The sequence below is a fragment of the Clinocottus analis genome, unplaced genomic scaffold, assembly GCF_023055335.1.
Source record: "Clinocottus analis isolate CAN_PGR_092001 unplaced genomic scaffold, fCliAna1.0.p SCAF_18, whole genome shotgun sequence".
NCBI classification, from domain to species: domain Eukaryota; kingdom Metazoa; phylum Chordata; class Actinopteri; order Perciformes; family Cottidae; genus Clinocottus; species Clinocottus analis.
In genome coordinates, this window is record NW_027175909.1 from 11,962,484 (window position 1) to 11,980,917 (window position 18,434).

Below are 18,434 nucleotides of genomic sequence, written 5' to 3' on the forward strand. Positions count from 1 at the left end.
GAGAATCCTGGGAACACTAGTGCCTCTGTCCCAGTCTTTATCTGTGAAACCTGCTGTGTGCTGTCTGTGCGTCTATGGCTGTGTGTCCCAGTGTAGATGTGTGTGTGTGTGTATGTGTGGGTCAGTGGATGGACCGCTTCCAAGCTTAAGGCTCTGTGGAGCAGAAGGAAGCTGAAAGGTTTGTAAATGTGGCCAGACCTATTCAAATGCATGCTTAAACTGAAATGGTGTAGGTTGACTGCAAGCCCCCCTCCCCTCTCATCACCTACGTGTAAAAAAAACGAGAATGTTTGAGAAGTGTAGCCACCGAAAATGTTCAAGAACTGTCAAAGCATATCACTCAGTTAAATCACAAGAATGCACAGGATCAAATTGATGTAAAGAAACAACACAAGCTTTATTATAGTGTGGTTACAGCAACTTTCCCATGTTAGAGGAGGAGAAAAAAGTGACTGCCTGCAAAGTTTAATAGTTTAATCACAGTGGGGCCATAATGCACAGCAAGGTCACGGGTGTACGGATGGCAGAGGAGTGTGTGGGCACAAGTCTAACTGCACACTGCCAGTGATTGATTTTACTCTCTGCACATGAGATAGTTACCTGGCATCATATTGTCTCCTGGTGTTATTGGCCTCTGTACTGTAATCAACCCCTACTCCCTGCAGCACAGAAGGCTAATTTAAAGGCCTGAACCATAAAAATTGAAGAGAGGATGCAACAGGAAAAGCTGTTGGGATTCTTTATGACGGAGACAACTAAAGTCACAACTGTAAAGCTACTGTAACCAATGTATTTAATTTTATAGTTACAATCTATCAAACGACTACATGTAATGTTAAAGGGGTCACTTGAAGTGACACCACCTCAGAGAATTGGCACCTGCCTCTCCAGTTCCCCTCAGAGGACCATTTTAGAGTCTTTCCGTACTTTTTTGTATTCTCATCAGCCTTGTTTCTAGATGCTGGTGGCCTCTGCACCACCCCGGCACCAGACAACATTAGCAAGTGAACATAATGGGGCATTTAACAGCTAAAGAGATAGTATTTCCTACAGGAGTCAGTGGAAGACAGAGGTAAAAGGAGGCTGGAAATGAAGCTTATATTAGAAGGCCCTCAAATGTTTTGTTGGATGTAAATAAGAAATATAAGAAAGTGATATGGCCAGGACAATGTCAATGTCACAATGAGTGTTAAAACTGGGGGTTGTCCAACTGTGTTGGTGTGTGTGGTGTGTGTGTGTGTGTGTGTATGTGTGTGTGTGTGTGTGTGTGTGTGTGTGTGTGTGCGTGTGTGTCCAACTATAATGAATGCCTCCTAGATCATTCTTTCTTCAGCGACACAGAAAATGCTGTCAAAGTCTTCTTGATGTCACAAGGACATTTGATATTTTACTTTAGCTGTGCAAAGTGATAAAAAAGGCCACTGTTACTGTCATTAAAGACAACAGTCATAGTTGATTTAAAATGTCCCAGTGGCTTGACCTTCATGGCTTGAAATTGATGCTCAGCACTGTTTGGTCCGTAACAAACGCGGTAAAATAGAAACTGATCTATCCATGTGGACAGGCACAAAGCAGTTCCTTCAAGTGTTGTTAAGTTAGTTAAATGTTAATTCCCTCCGGGCTATGTGTACATGGCTCTGTCCTCTTTGAAGAAGCCAGCTATGTTTACCCTTTGCTCTGTGGCAGAGGCAGGAACCGGTCTGAAATATATTTGTTTCAACACACAAGTCTAAAAATAACCGCAGGACAAAGCGCACAAGACACAAAGGATCAGCTATTTGAGAGGAGGAAAAGACATTTTCAGAGATCCGACTTTCCGCCTAAGGAGCTGGCCAGACTGTATCGGCCTTGAGCTTTCTGATTGGTTCCTAATGACATCATCCCAAGGGCCTGTCCCCGCCTCCCGTCTGACGATGTCATCAGTACTGAAGCATCTCAGTGATGTAATGCAGGGAGGTACTCAAGTAGCACCCCTTCTTTCTTCCCCTGCCTTCCTCTCTTCTCTCATCCTGTGCCCTCTTTCCCATTCCTCTCTCCGTCTCCATCTTTTCATTACGCCCCTTCCGCTCATCAGCTGCACCCGGATTAAAAAATCCCTTCCCACCTGTTTATTAGCACTCTGGTATAGGGCACAGAGGTTTACAGTTAAGCATGGAGCAATTAAGAGCTCTTAAATGGCTCCGGAAAAAAAAAAAGACAAGGAGGATTGACGGCGGGAGAGCATTTACATTTCCTAATCCTGTCTGTGTCCTGCAGCTGTAATTAAAATATGGATCAGAGATCAGAGGTGTGACTAAAGACATGAAAATCAAGGTGGGCCTCACGTCATTCAGTTAGTTGTAACTGTAAAAGCCTCATTCTGGAGACTTAGATATATGCAACTACAAGACAGAGAGGAGTGCAATGGGTTAGCTAACTCACATGAAATGGCACAGAAATACTTACCACAATGTGCACAGTCCAACATCTGAGTGTTATGTCAGTGTGTTCCTCTTTGATTTATTCAGACCATTTCATCTTTTGGCTAGGCCCTCACATCTGTTTTTTAATCACAATTTGTGAGTGACTGAGTGTGTATGTGTGTGTGTGTGTGTGTGTGTGTGTGTGTGTGTGTGTGTGTGTGTGTGTCCTGGGCAAACATCCAGAGCTCAAGCGGATTAGCAAGGGGACTCTACCCTGATCAAAGCAGCACAGAATCCAGCTTACTGGGACGTACTGTGTAACACATAACCCCCATGGAAATGATACTTTAGATGCTGCAAACGCATGCTGTGTCGACCTCAAAGTGCAATGCAGTTCCCTTAACATGGAACATTTCTTATATGTCTTTTCGATCGTGGAGACACAATTTTCGGTGAGAGGAAAAAACTTTCGAGCGGAGCTGGAAATCAGAGAGCTGACACTCGAACTAAGTGCTGTCAAGAAGTGTGAAGTATGCAGCTGCTCCATAGAAGCAGCACTGGTTAATAGTCCAAAGAGAAAGTACCGGTTGTTTGCTGGAAAACCACCAAACAGAGAGTCCCATGGTGGCACGGAAACATTCTTGGTTTAGAGTTTACAGCGACACACACACACACACAAAATGAAGCCCAATACAGCAGAAACAATATTTTCACATGCTGAATAATAAAGTATGTAACACAATGGGTCTTGACGTTTGTGCCCAGGAGGTCTGTGGTAGGTCTGGCAACTTTCCTTTTCCTTTCCAACTTTTGTCAACTTTTTCTACTGTCAAAATTCCTAAAGATTATTTAGGTCTCAATGAAATAAGATGTATGAGTTTTGGCAGTAAGCAGTTGGAGGACACACACACACACACACACACACCGTGGCCGTTAAGTAGCTATTTTATGTGAACAATGAATGAAAAGATGAGCGATGTGAAAGGAGTCCCATGTTGTGACGAATCTCGAGGGAGTAATCACTTGACTCTCCGCTTCCCCTGAGCTTCACTGCTTGGTTTAGTCTCACACTGCTCGCATCAGCTCGGTCCACAAAGGCAACAGGAAGCTGTTTCTTTCGGCAAGAAATGCTGTGATAAACCTCCTGTGCACAACTTACCCAGCACCAAATGGCAGATAAGCAAAGGTAGCAACTAGCTGGTGGACACGGTTGAGAATTCATAACTAAAGAGTGGCGGATATTTCCCTTTAGGAGTCGGTGGAGAAAAAAGCTAACAGAAAATGCCGATCACTTCTGTGTCTTCTGGATGTGTAAGCAGACAACAGTCTGCTAAATCCTTCACTGAGTCAATGTCAATGTTGTGTTTACACCTTGTTATGCTGCCCTCAAGTGGCCGACTACATTTTGATGGGTATTTGTCACAACTTCTGACAGTCTATACAAGTATGAGAGCAATGTTAAAGTAATACACAAAATGCCAATTAAAACAGTGCTCAGTTGGAACCATGCCTTTTATTGTTGCATGGAGGCCTTTCTGGACATCTGCATAGAAGCTTTAGAGTTCTGTCACGTTATTAGTCGGCTCCAATTGGGGCCCGCTGATACCGAGTAAGACATGCATTATGGATGCAGTCCCAGTAAATTCAGATTGAGATAGTGACTGTAATTAAGTAATTCTCTCGAGTACTCCATCAAACTGTCTGCGAATGACTGAGAGAGCAAATGGGATGTGTCTGAGTCTAATAATAAAAAGCCTCCTCAGCCATGGCTGGGATCTGTCCGCCTGAGCAGACACTGAGGAGCTTTTGGCTAAACTCACAGGAAGCTCCAGCGGAGGGTAATATGAATTGATATCTTAATATGTGAACAGACCACATGAAGCACATTCCTCCTGACGATTTGCTTGTCAAATGATCGGCGATCTATTGGCAAAGACAGGCAACGCGCCACATTTCAACACGGCTGCACGGGCACACACATGCAGATAGCTGATCCGGTACCCCGGTCCCTTCCCTCAGCTTCATTATGCACAGAGTGGGATGGTTATTTTGCGATGCCTCTGTGGCTAACCGCCGTCATCCACCAGCTAATGGCTTTAGCATGTGCCGAGCGGCCCCGTTGGCTCCAGCGGTCTCAGGTCTCGGAGAGCTGTAATGAAGCAGGGCATTGTTATGTCGCTGCCGGGAAGGATACACGCTCTTGTGAAAGGAAAACCTGACGGGAAGGAAACCTCGAAACAAAGCGCTAAGAAACGGTGATAAAGAGCACAAGGGACTGAACTGTGTGTGTTGGTGTGTGCGTGAATGTGTGTTCTAAGGGTCCGTTTCTCCTCGTTCAGCCATTATAAAAAAAGAAATGGAAATATTCAGAACTTCATGGAATTCTCTGTGGCCTTGAATTTTTAAGGTACAAGCATAGTGGGATCTTAGGGGAATGGAAACTCTCAGCAAACCAATTACTAGCTATAGTTTTCCCCCTTTTAAGGAAATGTAATGATAGAGTGGTAAACCTTATGGCTGCCCCGTAATATAGATATTATCTGAAAAAGACAAGCTTTAAAAACTAATGCTGTGATGGAGCTTTTTCGCTAAACCCCGTCACTACTGGGCAGGCAAAAATGGAAAATACCGTGAAAGGCCTATTATGATTTTTATAAATCAAATATTACAAAAAAATGTTCACACCGGGGACATATTTCACTTTTATTAACACTGGCACGATGATTGAAACTCATTCAGGGTACTGAGGTGAAGCAGAATGGTAAAAGACTTACTACAACATTGAAAATGTCAGGTTTTACAAGATGGCTTTCATTACTCTGAGGGAGCCCAGGGTGGAATAGCTCACTGGCACAGGAGCGCAGTCTGGAGCGGAAGAAACGTTGCAAAAAACTAAAAGAAAATATGATATTCTTTTTTTTTTTTATTGTCTCTGGTGTAAATCAGAAGATTAAAACCAAAGATACAACAAGTATTGCCTACATGGCCAAAATCAAGCTGATTCCTCTGTGTCATAGACCTCAATTATAAGAAAAACAGATCAAGAACACACAAGCCACATCGTTGCACATCTTCCTTCATTATGTTGAACAAGGGAACTGAAGTTTATTTATTTATTACATTATTTATTGATTCAACATACTCAATCCTAGTGCTCTAAATACAAGCAACCGTACCAACTCCACAACAAGAACACTATTTACTCCAGTTTGAGAAGTTAGAAACTATAATGACAAAGGAATCGTGGAACTTTTACTTCAACCAAATGCTGCGTCTTTTTTGAACTGCAGAACGGATTTGAAGTTAAGAGGTGTCTCGCTTGTATAATCCACTACTCCTTAAATAAAATCCTGAGAATAAACAGATCCCACACATGGTTGCAAATACAGTCACTCCTGTATATCTGTCATTTTTTTTAATACTCATTAAACTGCTCTTTTGGGCCTCTTTCCAGCATTTTCATGGTCTAGAAGTCTATTTATCAGCCAGAGCAGGAAGGAGCTCTCTAAACAGACCATAACAGACCAAAACAGACCATGTAGAAGTAGATAGCAGGTTTCCTCAAAACTTCCAACGCCAGTGCTCAGGTAGCTGCTGTTCCTAGAATAGCCCAGCTTAACAATAACATCCTGTGTGTCACAGGCTTTAGAGAATATTTTCAGCAGTAAGACTTTTATAATCTCAACTGTGGCTAAAGGAGAGTGTAATTATGAAATTATGCCACGATAGTGACTCCTTAGCAAGCGGTCAATTTGGTCGATCGAGAACATATGAGAGCGAACTATAAGAGACAAGGACGAGGCGCTGCAGGTTGTTAAATAGGGCTCAGGACAGAAGTCTCATCCATATTAATTGGGATTAGGCAGCTTTACGACTCAAATTCAGATTTTTCTAAATGACCAAACGCTGGGGACGGAAAACCTTGAGTACTTTCAGAGTGACACATAAGGATATTTGTAGATTATATATTTCATCAGTGCACTTTTACTGCATTTCATCTTCCCTCTATTATCAGCTTGGCCTCCTTAGACTGTTCCCTGTGACCCCTCTTTCATTTTGCCTCACGAGGGCAGAGACGGTTGTCGACAGATGGACAAAAACATACAACTCCTGTTCATGTGTACACAAAGCACGTCAGTCACTGGACAAAAACAGGCCTGGTACGTTCTTGTGTGTTGTGGGAGGCGCCACGTCAAACCGAATGCCTCAAGGAGTGGACGGATGGGAGAGGCGGAGGGATGTTTACACTGGGAGAAAAGACTTGGTGGGGGTTAATAAGCGACTGAAGAGTGTCAGAACAGTGTCCTCTCGAGCCTCTCCCGCCTCTGTCTGAGCCTGTGGGTGGGGAACATTTGTCTTACCCCTCCACCCGCATCACTGCCATAGTGAGAGAAGAGACGGTCAAACAAATGACTTCACTGAATAGGTGGAGTCACTGAAGTATGTGAAACTTACAAGTCAAGAGGGAGGAACGAGGGAGGAAAAAGATAGCGTTTGTCATCTAACTAGGGCGTTTTTATGAGAATAAATGTTGAAAAATGTCACATTCGCGGTTAAATGAAAGGTTTTTTTTATAGTTGTCTATGGTTAACTTATGTTCCAACATGCTCTATGCAGAGAAAAAAAAAATCTAATTTCATGTCTTGGCAAAATTTCCATTAGCTGCAGCAGCATCGAACGTCACGACAGGAAGCATGATTTTCCTCTGTGGATTATCCTTGTCACAGCAAAGCCGACAGCATCCACTGCAGCAAATGCTGAGGTCTAACATAAGCCGGTACCAATGCCCAACAGCACAACAATAGAAGACAACACCAGGGAAACACATTCGCAATATCACCGTCTCCTTGAGAAGAGTTTTTTCATTGTCTGCATCGCGAGATCTTTATATGGAGCTGAATTATTTTCTGCTTGCGATTTCTTTCGGTGGTTGAAAAAAAGGAATTCAATATCATTCAGACCAATTGTGAATATCAAATAAAAAGGGCACAGGTAATGAGCGTCTGACAGCAATGCAACATTATTAGTTGAACTCTAAATTACCGCCTTATTGAATCATTTTCTGCTGGTCTGCCACATTTCTCTGTAAAAGGCTTGACAATGTTGACATTAGCGGTTGGCTGAAAGTCATCTCACTTTAATTCAAGAGGAATGCAAAATGTCTGTATTTACAACAGAAAAAGCTTATCTTCTACTCATTTTAAGGACGGCTAAATACTCTAAGGTGTTTTATAGACTGTTCTTTCCTACTGTCATTACAAAAATACAAGATTTCCAAAGAGCGCCTGCAACTGTTCCACGAAATATGATTTAGCTGGAAATTAGGTCAGTTCACGACAAGGAGAAGACAATTAATGTGACTGAGATTTTATCCGATTATACCTTGCAATCATCTCCACCTCTATTAGATTCAAGTTGTTTTGGCCACGAGGAAAGCTTATGGTCTAAGCTGCTGAAAAGATGGGAAATCTTCCTGGAGGCTGAGATCACTTGTTCGCAGCTAATTGAGAACTAAAATGTGCCTGAGGAGAAAAATCCTCAAATCGTATTGAACCAAACTGATAGCAACACGGGACACTTTACTGTCCGGAAACGCTACGGGACCCTGTGAAGGAAGTCCAGGTTCATATGAACCTTAAAACAAATGTCTTTAACGTGATTGGGATTGAAGAAAGCAGCAGTGGAGTTACGTTAAAGGTGCCGTCCACCCAACACAAAAAACAACAACTTGAAGGTCAGTCAATGACCTTGATAATGTTTGACTAAACATTCTAGTCGTTCAACCATAACCACTTGAATGGCATTTAGATCCCCAGAGTCACTATTCGTGTTGCTCTGGATAATCCACACACTTGATTGAAAAGTCTTTATTGGACGTTCCTTATAGAAAAATGAGGATTATGTAATTTGGGTAAACTCATCCTTTAATGATGCTTTAACTCAAAAGTAAAGCATTGGTTTCTCTTTTTCTATCGTTCTGCCTGTTTTCTCTCTTGCCGTGTCGATTTTGTATTACAAACACAAACAAAGAAATGCACCTTAAGGAGCTTTACTCTGTTATCATTTCTGTACCTCAGCCTCCAAAAGTGGCTGAAATGAAAGCTCTGTAATGAGGTTTGATCAAGACCTGAAGCTCAATGAGACGTGGTTCGAGATTGGCTCGGGGCCCATTGAGGAATGACAGTGCAGACGGCTCGCAGGAGAAACACCTGGCCAGCCCCCCTCGCTCCCTTTAGACACACACACACACACACACACACACACACACACACACACACACACCGCCACCACCGGCCTCAGCACTGCTCGGCCACATGCCGAGGTGTGTTTCCACCGAGCTCAAAGTCCCGTGGCAGCCATCAAACTCCACAGCCACAGATTTGCATCAGCAAACACATCTGGCCCAGGTTAGTGCTCGGTGAATGCTAGAGCCCCACTCGATCTGTTAAGTCTGTATCCTGACGCAAGAGAGCGGTCCTGCCAGGTAATCAAGTGGTCCAAACATAACCTTCATAATGATATCAGACAAGATAATGCATATGGTCAAAAGCTACTGTGTGCCTTTGCTTGTAAAAAAAAAGAAAGAAAAAAAAGAAATCCCTGCGCCGCATATGCTAGCATTTAGACAAATAGCTTGGCTGAATTAAACTGGCAGCCAAAGCAGCGCCTTAGAGTTAATAACAGTTTCCTCTGGTCTTGTGAGAAATTGACAACTTGCTACATCAGCAAAGCACAGATTCAACTTGTGAGAGACAGTCTAACGCTGACAAAGTGCCCGGACGAGTGATGAAGGGTAGAGTCCAGGGGCTCTGGTCGGGTGCAAGGGTGCAAGCTCATTTGTCTTTCAGACGAGGCACTTCCCTCCGACCCGTTTCCCTCCTCCCACCCGGCACAGGAGCTGAAGTTGATATACTCGTTGCTGAAAGAGACACAACAAATCACACCCATCTCTGAACACCTGACTCATAAAACAATAGGGTTATGGAGTCCTTACTTGTATTCCTCCAGAATTTATTACAAAACAGTGAAGCCAAAAAAAGAAAAGGCTAATTGGTGGGCTGCCTGGGCTTATTACTTTGTTTTTAAAACGTTAGTTGAGCCTTTATTAGACAGACGACAGCGTTGAGGCAAACTGGAAAGCTACTGGAAATAGGGGGAGAGTAAGAGGGCTATGAATCTGGGACATTACGTTTTTATGGCGCTGCGCTGTAACCATTTAGCTTAGGTGCTCCAAAAAGAACAGAATGAACGTTGAACTATTATTTTTTTCTGATAGGAGGTTGCTTTTGCTGATTAGCTTCTCTTCTTTTAAATGAATATTTTACAAAAAAAATACATATTTTAAAGCATTCAGGGAGATGCTTATCAAACACTTACATGGGAATGGCTCTGAAATTAACTTTGACTTTTCTATTTGTTTGTGCTTGGGCGGGCCGCTTTTTTTCCAGATGTAAATCCCCTCAACAGTGGAAAAAGTTCCAGCGGTATTGGAGCGCTCCAGACAGGAAAATAGGCTTGCTAAGACAGTAAAATGCTTAAAAACGCTGTTTCATTTGCATGGTGACACACTAGTGAAATAGTAGGAACTGGTAGGCATAGCATTTAGATAAAAAGAGATCACTATTTACAACAGTTTACTGCTCGGCCCATGAATCTATTTGAGTAGCGCAGTCTCTTTGAAGACGCGTTGTGACATTGATGTTCACTTTGAGAGGGAGGAATGCAGCATCTCCCCGGTGGGAACATTTAACAATCCATTTGATCCAGAGAGCAAACAGCCCCGTACATGGCCAAATCTACACTAAATCTGATTTAAAATCAGCTACTTTCATCTATAAACGTCACTCCTCTCTGTGATCTATAAAAAGGGAGATGCAGAGGCCGCGAAACAGATTAGAAAAGCTTCTGAGTGGTTGAGTCTGAGACGATTCATGTACACAGATAGTTTGTGTCACGACTGCGTTTTGTGGAAGTGACCGTGATGTTTTCAAGTTCAGCCTCTCATGGGCTGACCCTCACCACTCGACACCCCCATTAGCTTAATTAGACACAGCCACACACACACATTAGATGGTCCCCTTTTTGCTTCTCACACTGAATGGCTGGCTGCAGTTCAAGGCACCACAAAAAAAAACAAAAAAAAAAACAGCTCTGCAAAACAAGCAGCGTTCAGAGCCAGGGAAAATCATCAGCAAGCAGCACACACACACACACACACACACACACACACACAACATAAGAAAACTACCGCCGTGTGCCATTCAAAAAATCCTCCGGAATTTAAAATGACTTTGCGTGCAATAGCAGCAACAACAAAAAGCAACTTCTCAAGTCATGCATGATCTTTTCCCCTCAGAATACAGTTTAGTCTGAAAATGGGTGTTGCTTGCACTCACATGCAACCTACATGACTGAGCATCTGTGCATACTTAAGTTCACATCTGTGTGTGAGAGTGTGTCCTTGCGTGAGATGCGGCTACTCACCTTTCCTTTCTGGCTCTCTGCCACTCAGTCCTGATGGATAAAGCCCAAAGTCTTGGACCAGAGTGACACAAACTAACTAACACACCGTCGCGGTCCTAAACTTTTTGCTCACTCCCGGCAGATCTGCACACTTCCCCTGCTCTCTTCCTCCCTCCCTCTCTCTTTCTCTCTCTCCCTCTCTCTCTCTCTCTTTTACTTCAGCACTTCCTGGGCTGCTGTTTATGCTCCAATCAGGCCATCCAAGAAACTGCTGCCGCCGCCCCTCCTCCTCCTCCCCATCCTCTCCCTCCTCTCCCTCAGCCAACAGCCATTGTTTAGCGGGGGGCTTGTCACATGTAGATGTCTGTGTGTGTGTTCCCTCTCCAGCAAGGGGGGAACCTCTTGCCACCGCCCGGCGCCTAGCTCTCGTCAATCAGCAGAAGAGGAGTGAGGAAGGAGCAAACTACGACAGCAAGGCTGGTCGACGGAAGAAAAAAAACGCTTGAGTGTCTTCACGAGAGAGATACACTTTTTTTCTGGCAGGAGAAAAGGGGGCGGGGGGGGGGGGGGGTAACAGCGTTGAGTAAGAGTTGGGGGTGTGTCTGGAACTTTCTCTACAAATCCAAGAGCTTGTTGTTACAAACCGCAATGAGGCTCGGCCCGTCAGAGCCCCCAGGGAGGCTGAGAGCTCTGTCTCCAACACAAGGCGCCCTTCCCATAGTCTGCCAAAGGTTTTCCCCACGATACCTCAACCCCTTCTCACAAAGCCTCTGCCTCCACTTCACTCATTCACTGAGCTGCTCGCACGGCCGGGCCAGCTCTCTCCAGGCTTTTGGGTGAAATGTAAAGGGGTTGAGGTGTGATGAGGGGGGTGAGGGGTAGTAAAGGTCGAAAGGTGACGTGTGGGAGGAGACAGGTTGACAGCAGCACACTGAGCTTTTGTTGGCGTTGTTAACTGTTCCATCGTCGCATGACGGTAACACCTTGTGGGTTGTGGAGGAGTTCAGACCGAGCTGATGACATTTCGGTGGTATAACTTGAAACACATGTTTTAGTTTTAAGATAAAACTTTTGGAGGCCAACCAAATATATGTGCGGGGTTAAGTAAGATAAGGATATTTTTAAAGAATAATTCTGGCAGGCTTTTTAATTGTTTGGTTATGATAACATTGTACTCATCAAAGTGATTACTAAGATATGAGAAGATGGTAACATTGCTACAAAAAGTGCAACAGTACATTGAAAGAAATAGTCTGTCAACAATTTAGCAAAGACTGAAACACTTAATGATGTGAGAACACAAAAAAAATATCCAACGTAATCCCTAAATGGATGTTTAAACGTGTGTAATGATTTCAACGTTAGCCTTTGTTTTCTTATCCAACTATCTTTGAATAATCCGGACATTTAAGACAAAATTGTGGGACTCTATAAGTGACAGATTAAAAGAATAGTCAAAGTCAAAGCAGTGGAGGCCGAGTGCAATTTAAGGTTATGTTTGACTGACTTTGAATAACCCATCATACATCTGTTTTCACAGGCTGAGTAGTACTCCACATGATGAGTAAACTAATTTGGATGTGTACAATCGGTGGAGTGACCCTTTAAATCCCTTAAAACAGTTTGACTTCTTACATCACTTGCCTGGTCAGACTCCTTTTTAGATTCAATGCGGCGTTCCAAGAGCTCAACCGTCAACTGAGTGAGCACAAAGCAACTATTACACACACGTAGGATGGCCCTAACTACCAAAATAGGACCCGTTTTGTAATAAACAGGAGTTATTCATAAACTGATGCTACTGTGATGGAATCCAAACTTAAAATGACCAACCGAAACCTCTCTCCTCTGCCTTCACTACTCATTTCTTCTTCTCTCCCCTCCTAACGTAACCTGTCCTCGGTTCTGAATGCGTTTCATTCAGTCAGCCACACGGGCCGATCGGTGCCAGGCTGGACTCAGGAAACATTCATCTTGTTGTTTAGTCTGGGCCCCATGTGTTGGAGCTGGGAGCTCGCTCTCCTCCGCAGACCCCTCCTCTTGTGCACACAAGCACAGAAAACCCCACACTGACAGACGCGATCTGGACATTCACTCACTGTGGTTCATTGTTTAGGGGCTCAGATGCCACAAAACAACCAAAACTTCAAAAGCGGCAGTCACTACAAAACAGCACGGACGTCCAAACAGAAAAAAAGTGCCCTCCCAGCGTGCCAGGTGTGTCAGCGTGGAGGCTTTGCGCATCAGAATTTCTTATGCCGCTTTAATCTCATAAGAAAGAAGGGGAACGAGATGTTGACTCAGAGCACAGATTCATTCACGGAGCAGACAACGGGAGGCAGGTGCAGGGACTGTATACAGTGCAATATGTGTGCACATGAAACCGTGTGTGCACGTGCTCATGAATGCTATTTGGACTCGTGATGCCACGTGAAAGTGGAAATGCCTTGACATCACTTTCTTCCTGCATGAACAATATAAACAGGGTTCACTTTGACTAAACCCTTGGTGTTAAATCCTTCCATTGCTGAAGAGAGACCTGAACAAATGGAGAGGGGGGGGAGACAAAATATATCAAAACATTTGGGATTGAGCCATGAGAGAGCAGGTGAGGATTACACCTGAAGCTATTGAGTTCGGAGCCCCAGCCTGCGCCATTCTGCTATGGAGAAACTGATCCTGCAGTCACCCAGTGAATGAGCCACCTGCGTGCTTTGGAAGACACAAAACTCCCCTTGCGCGTGTATAATTTGTCTTATGAGTCAGTCTCTGATGACTTAAGAGAGTGAAACGACTGCTTTCAGTAGCACAAATGCCAAAGGATGCAGAACAAAAAGAGATTCAGTAGCTTCCTCGTCTCGAAGACGGCTTTAAAAAATACATAAAGTTGAAAGACGAGGAGAAAAAAAAAGAAGAGAAATTCGGTAAAGATGAGTCATATGGTAGGAAAAAAAGAAAAAGAACAGGAGGAGTTATCCAACATGACAGCTTGTCATGTGGCCACTTTAATCCAAATGTTGCATAGTCGCTTGTTATGCTAAAAAAAAGTCCTAATGCTGAAACGTCAATGGGGATATGCTGTTGGAATACACGCACAGAAAACATTATGGTTTAGCGGTTGTTAGTGCCAATTTCCATATTATAATTTTAACAGTAATTTAGACTCAGATGTTTATACTATATTATTTAGATTCATATTATAGTGATTGCATAATTGTATTTTATTTTGCTTTTAAGTTAGAATATGTTTGCACATGCATTAATTAGAATATTCATAGATAAATTGTGACGTCTGAGCTCACGTATTGTACACTGTCGAACCTTTTTTATTTTGAGACAAGAATTCAGTAAAGAACGGAGCGAAACACTGTTTTTCTACCGTTGTTGAAATGCATACACGCGTAGACTCGTTGTTTTATCCGTCCAAGAGTGGTTAAACGAATTAATTAATTAAGAAACAGTAACTAATAGTCATCGGGTATTTTAGCCACTAAATTAAGTAGAAAAACAGTCGCCGAGAGCGAGAGAAGATCATCGTGCTGCCAACGGAAGGAAGCTAACCAACGGAAGAATTTGCTTGTGCCGGTGTGATAAGGCGAGTCGCGGACGAAGGAAGCTAACCAACTGAAGAATTTGCTTGTGCCGGTGTGATAAGGCGAGTAACGGACGAAGGAAGCTAACCAACTGAAGAATTTGCTTGCGCCGTTTACAACGCTGCTCAGCTGACCGGACATCCGGTTGACTTCCACGATGATGGATAAGTACACGGAACGGAACTGAATGAACAAATAAGACGTGCTACTGGACATTGGCCACACAGGACATTTGAGAAGAGTGATATTGCTAGCTTGTCATATTTGCCCAGAAGAAGCTCAAGTTTTATTCTGAAAATAAACAGTCCTGGAATCTTTTCTGGAAAGCATTCACATGTTTTGAGGTTAAAGGACTGTTGATCTGGATTTCAGAAGTTTGCGAGAGCTTGCTATAATAAGAGACTTGTCTAACAATAATAGCCTTTTGAAATGTCTGATTCAAATGAAACCAGGATGGAAGGCAATGTCGAGCTAGACATAAAAAGAAAGATCAAGTTGACCACAAAGGCCCTAGAAATGAAACTTGATGAGCAGATGAAGCTCAGGAAACGTGCTTTAGTACGCCTTGTCTCCAAAGCAGAGGAAATAGAAATTCTCATGATAAATGGCTCCAATGCACTCCAAGTGGAAAAGGATCATCTCAGTGAGTACTGCAAATTCCTGAATAAGTTTGCTGAAGTGAACGACGCAGTCAGTGAACTGTTATCTGATGATGAAAGGGAAGCTGACCAGCAGTATTGGAGTGAGCCAAATCTTATAAAGTATGAGAACTTTTTGACCAGATTGGAGCAGTGGATAATAAAGGCAAGACGACACGCTAATGTCGATAACGAACAGGCTGCTACAGAAAATATAACTCCGAAGACTGGTGCGACAACGCAGCAAGCTGAGTCTGTCGCTGAAGACGTGGATCCAGACGACAGTGCATCTGCTGTAAAAGAAAATTATAGTTCAGTCACCGCACAAAGTGCATGCAGCAGACACTCAAAGTCATCCAAAGCGTCATCTCATGCTTCATCTGTGCGTAGAAACGAGGAAGCTAACCGTGCAGCCCTACTCGCACGCGCAGCCACACTTAAGAAGAAACAGGCATTGCAGTTGGAAGAGGCTCAAATGAAAGCCAAGCAGATTCAGTTGAAGGCTCAAATGGAGGAGCTAGATGTCGAGACTGCTATCGCAGAGTCCACAGCAAGGCTAAAAGTTATGGATGAGTATGATAACATGGACAACGATGGGATGAATTCCTACCTCGTCAAGAACATGCCTACAGCAGCAACCATCGAACATCATGCTCCAGATGTCAGACCAAAGCTAACCAGCAGTCTTCGAGTTAGCCAATACAACAGTGCTTCTCACTATCCAGCTAGACACAAGTCTTATGTGCAAGTAAAAGATGAAAACAACAACACAAGTACAAATTCCAATGGAAGGCAAGTTGAACTTGGCGAAATGATATTGAATCAGAAGAACATCACAGAAATGTTAGTCACACAACAGAGACTAGCCAACTTACCTCAACGCGAAGTCCCTGTATTCAGTGGCGATCCTTTAGAGTTCCTGCCATTCCTGAAGGCCTTTGAGCACATCATCCACAGTCGTACAGACAATGATGAAGACCGCTTGTACTATTTAGAGCAATTCACCAGCCGTGAACCAAGAGAACTTGTGAGAAGTTGCCAACACATGAGCGCACAACAAGGCTACAATGAAGCAAGAAGGCTTTTGATCTATCACTATGGTAATGAGTATAAAATAGCCACAGCCTACATTGACAAGGCTCTCAAATGGCCTCAAGTCAAAGCAGAAGATGCAAAGTCACTTCACAGCTTCTCCATCTTTCTCATCGGATGTAACAATGTCATGAAGGACATGGAATACCTTGAGGAGATGAACAGCCCAAGCAACCTGCGGATTGTCCTCTCAAAGTTGCCCTTTAGACTTCGTGAAAGATGGAGAGTTATAGCTTTCGACATACAAGAAAGAGAAGGAAGAAGAGCAAAGTTCTCTGATCTCACGACGTACATCAACAGACAAGCTAGGATAGCTTCAGATCCACTGTTCGGTGACGTCAACGAGTACTCTGACGCAAAAGAAAAAGGCAAGTCAAACTTTAAATTTGCCCAAGGAGGCGGACCGAAAAGAACCACTGGCTGTGCTACAAGTGTTAAGCCAGACGAAGGGGGTGCCTCAGAACTAAGAAAGAACAAGCAGACAAGCAACGCGTTTCAAGAGCCATGCATGTACTGCAACAACAGACACACATTGAGCGTGTGTTACAAAATAAGAAATCTGCCAAACAAAGAGAGAATTGAGTTTATTAAAGGTAAAGGACTTTGTTTCGGGTGTCTGACCCAAGGGCACATGGCAAAAGACTGTAAAAAGAGAGCCAGTTGTGAAATCTGCAGCAAGAAACACCCAAGCCTGCTTCACAGCAAATGGGATGAGAGCACCGACCAAGAGAACATTAAGCCTGAGAAAGGTCAAAGCTCTACCAGCGGACACTCAGCTCCACAAGAAAATGCGTCAGCCAAGAGTGAAGTCACGGCTGTCACCGGGGCCGGAGGCAATGACTGTATCCTGTCTATCGTGCCTGTGCGCATCAAATCCAAGAGGAGCAACACGACAATAGAGACGTACGCGTTCATGGACTCAGGAAGTTCTGCTACGTTTTGCTCCGAACGGTTGATGAGACAGCTTGGCGTACAAGGCAAGAAGACTCAAGTGCTGCTCCGCACTATGGGCCAGGAGAAGCCTGTGTCCTGCTACGTGCTCTCAGATTTGGAAGTGTGCGGTCTAACAGAGAACAATTACGTAAGCCTGCCAGACGTCTACACCCACACAGACATACCTGTAACGAAGGACAATGTTCCTTCTGAAAAAGACCTGGAACGATGGTCGTATCTGCGTAAAGAAGTACAGTTACCACAGATCGACGCAGATGTTGAGATACTGATTGGAATGAACGCTCACTCTGCGATGGAGCCGTGGAAGATAATCCACAGCCAAGATGACGGGCCTTACGCAGTAAAGACGACTCTCGGGTGGGTCGTAAATGGCCCTCTCAAGAAACATGACGACCACCACAAATCAAGACAATTCAAGTCAAGTCACTGCAGTCTAAGGGCTTCAGTCAACAGAATCTCAGTCAGTGGCATGGACAATATGCTGTTGCAGCAATACAACCACGACTTTCCAGAGCAAGCCTGCGAAGAGAAGTCAGAAATGTCACGAGAAGATGTTCAGTTTATGAAGTCTGTGACTGAGACAATCAAGAAAGTCAATGGGCACTACAGCATTGGGATGCCTCTCAGAAACAAATATGTGGTGATGCCAAACAATAAATGTGTTGCCGAGCAACGGGCATCAAACCTGAAAAGGAAACTCGCTAAGAACTCCAGCTTCCATGATGACTACAAGACCTTCATGTCAGACCTGCTGAACAAAGGCTACGCAGTGGAAGTCCCTGAAGACGAGCGCAATCGCAACGACGGCAGAGTATGGTACGTTCCCCATCACGGCGTGACCCATCCACAAAAGGGAAAGCTGCGGGTTGTTTTTGATTGTGCCGCTTCGTTTCGGGGAAAGTCACTGAACGAAGAACTATTACAGGGTCCAGACCTCACTAATGGTCTGGTTGGAGTCTTGACACGGTTTCGACAAGAACACATCGCACTCATCTCCGACATTGAAGCGATGTATCATCAAGTAAGAGTTCGTGATGAGGACACTGATCTTCTACGATTCCTCTGGTGGCCACAGGGGGATCTGAAACAGCCTCTGCGTGAGTACAAGATGGTGGTCCACTTGTTCGGAGCCAAGTCGAGCCCGAGCTGCGCTAACTATGCCTTAAGACGGACTGCAGAGGATGGAAAAGACAGGTCATCGCCTGAAGCGATAACTACAATCCTAGAGCACTTCTACGTCGATGACTGCCTGGTCTCAACTTCCAACGAGAAGAAGGCTACTGCCTTAACCA

General features: G+C 44.0%; 1 protein-coding gene across 6 annotated transcripts in view; it reads right to left on the bottom strand.

The window, feature by feature from the left end:
* si:ch211-285f17.1 (sickle tail protein homolog) overlaps nt 1–18,434 on the bottom strand; it is an 88,084-nt gene that overhangs the window by 50,619 nt on the left and 19,031 nt on the right. The window contains exon 1 of one of the 6 annotated variants that reach the window (XM_068582161.1): nt 10,887–10,977. The exons of the other annotated variants lie outside the window; for them this stretch is intronic. The gene's annotated coding sequence lies outside the window, so the exon portion shown is untranslated. Of the gene's footprint in view, nt 1–10,886; nt 10,978–18,434 lie in introns of those variants that run through there. 6 annotated transcript variants of the gene reach the window in all.